This window comes from Orycteropus afer, unplaced genomic scaffold, assembly GCF_000298275.1.
Source record: "Orycteropus afer afer isolate SDZICR_OR568_19922 unplaced genomic scaffold, OryAfe1.0 scaffold00362, whole genome shotgun sequence".
Taxonomy (NCBI): domain Eukaryota; kingdom Metazoa; phylum Chordata; class Mammalia; order Tubulidentata; family Orycteropodidae; genus Orycteropus; species Orycteropus afer.
In genome coordinates, this window is record NW_006921949.1 from 3072090 (window position 1) to 3075023 (window position 2934).

The following is a 2934-nucleotide window of genomic DNA, read 5'->3' on the forward strand; positions in this document are numbered from 1 at the left end:
TCAGTTCTACTGCTTTGCCTTTTCAATGTGTTATCTATTTCTGACAATTTAGTATTAATCTTCTGGATTTCTATCTGTAGATTTTGAATCATTTCTGATTTTTCATTTTGTTCTTGTATTTTCTTCCAAAATTGTTCTAGAGTTTTGTCTGTGTTTTCCTTAATTTTGGCAGTGTTCTCTTTGATCTCTCAGTTCTTTGAAGATACTTAAGAAAAATCTTTTGAATTCCTTTTCAGGGAGTTCCAGTGTTGCATCTCCCTCAGGGACGTGTTCTGGGTCTGTATCCTGCTCTTTTGTTTCTACCACTTTATCTTGCTTCTTTGTGTGGTCTGTGATGGTCTTTTGTCTCCTAGACATTGTGATGTTGTTGTATTTAGAGCTCTACTAACTGTGAAGAGCAGTTAAGGGTGAGTCAGGCTCTTCTTGGTGGTCATTGGTAGAGAAGGAAGTGGTGACTCTCACTCAGTAAGTGAAGCTTTCCAGTCATTGGCATCCGGAATGTCCTGTGGTTCCTGGCAAGTGGAGCCTATTCTTAAGTCCCTGGAATCTGGGAGAATGCTGTCACTTTAAATATCCAGAATGGTCAAGGTGCTTGTAAACATTCAAAATGGCTGTGCTGTCCGGACAGGCAAAAGTCCACAGGTCAGCCTGCCTTCCTTGTCACCTCTTGTGCTTTTATTCAGTAGCCACCAATGCAGTCCTCCATGCAGCCCCTGGCTAGCAGGGCCGGTTTTTAGGTTGATTCTTAGGTCCTAACACCACTCGACAGTATCCAAGCTGTTTGTTCCGTTAGGATCGCTAACAGACTACAACTCCATATGTCTCCTTTTTTGCTGTTTTCATGCAAGTTCTTGTACTATTTGAGTATAGTCCACTTCTGTATCCTTCCTTTCAAAGCTTAGGGCTCCAGGATTATCTTCTGTATCTGTGTTAATTGCTTCTCCTTTTCTTTCTTGAAGAGGGTCTGTGCAGTCTGTCTGCCTATTCTGCCGTCTTACCGGAACTCCTCCAAAGTTGTAATCTTTATGGAAGCAGATTGTCACATGTTCCCACATCAAATAGCTGACCTTTTGTTTTGCAGCCAAGTCCTTAACCACTGCACTACCAGTGCTTCTTGGGCCACCTAGAAACCTTTAAAAGAGAATATAAGAAAAACAAACAACAAAAATAACCCCATTGTAATGGAGTCAATTTTGAGTCATGTTGTTGTTGTTGTTACGTGCCTTCAAGTCAGACCTGACTCATAGCGACCCCTCCTTGGGTTTCCAAGGCAGTATCACTACGGAAGTAGATTGCCCCATCTTCCTTCCGAGGAGTAGCTGGTGGGTTTGAACCACCAGCCTTCTGGTTAGCAGTCAAGTGCCTGAGGCACTATGCCACCAGAGCTCATAGCCACCCTATAAGAAAAGAGAAGACATGCCTCATAGGGTTTCTGAGTTATAAATCTTCACTGAGCAGAGTGCCACATCTTTCTCCTGTGAAGCAACTGGTGGGTTTGAACTGCCAGTCTTTTGGTTAGCAGCTGAGTGCTTATCCACTGTGCAACCAGGGTTCCTTACATTAGGCAAAAAAACTAGAAGAACAAAACCCACTGCCATCAAGTCATTTCTTATTCCTTGCAATCCCATTGGGTTTCTAAGGCTGTAAATTATTATGGAAGTAGATTGCTTCATCTTCCTCCCATGGAGTACCTGGTGGGTTTGAACCACCAGCCTTCTGGTTAGCAGCCAGATGATCTACACACTATGTCACCAGAGCTCCTCCATTAGGAGAAAGGAACAACCAAGTACAATCACTTCACATGTTCAGAATTTACTTGATCTGTAAAGTGTTACACTGATTTTTTCTTGCTCTGCGGGAATTATATTAGAGTGCTAATTTTAATTTTTTTTTTTAAACTTTTATTGTGATTTGGGTGAAAGTTTACAGAGCATATTTATTATCGATATAGCAGATCATACACATTTTTTTTCATGACACTGAGTGCAATTGCAATCCCCCATAGTATAACAGCTCTCTTCTCGCTTCCAGTTCTTTATGTCCTTCTTTCCTATGCATTCCCGCCCCCTTGAGCCATCTCCCTGTACGAGTACTGCCCTTCTGGTCTCCCATCATTGATGATGTTACAAGTTTATCTCCCTGGTGCAAATGTTCACCCTATATCCTTGTCTGTTGTTTGGCTGGAAGCATGGAAGTGAGTTCATTTCCAGACCTGAAGGGTAACTGGGAGCCATAGTCTTGGGTGTGTGTGTGTGTGTGTGTTGGGGTGGGTGTCTCATCAGGCTCTATCAGATCAGTAAACTAAAATGCAGATTTTGTGAAAGCACTGATCACAAATCAAGTGCATGCCAGACTTTAGCTGGAGTTTTTGTGGAAACTATACAATGTCGTTAACAGGACAGTGCAAATGCTGTTTAACATTTTTTCTTTGTCAAATGAAAACAAAATTGGAGTCATTAGGAGAGTGCTAATTCTAAAGCCTGTTTTCTTAAGTATTTTTCATACCCCTTACCCTCTTTAGTGGTTTATCTTTTCTAATATTGTTGTTGTTATGTGCCCTCGAGTTGGACTCGACTCATAGCGACTCCTCCTTGGGTTTCCGAGGCAGTATCACTATGAGAAGTAGATTGCCCAACCTTCCTTCCGAGGAGTGGCTGGTGGGTTTGAACTGCCAGCCTTCTGGTTAGCAGTCAAAGTGCCTTAGGCACTACGCTACCAGAGCTCCTTTTTTCTAAAATACTACATATTTAATTTTCTTGATTATTGTTTGTCTCTGTTGCATCAGGATATAAGCTCCCTGAGGGCAGAATTTTTATCTTTTTTATTCTCTACCCCACTACCTTGAACAGTGTCTGGCATACAGTAAGCACTCAGGAAATAATTTTTGAGTGAATGAAAAAAGAATAATACTGAAGTTAAGAATTTTAGTTGAGT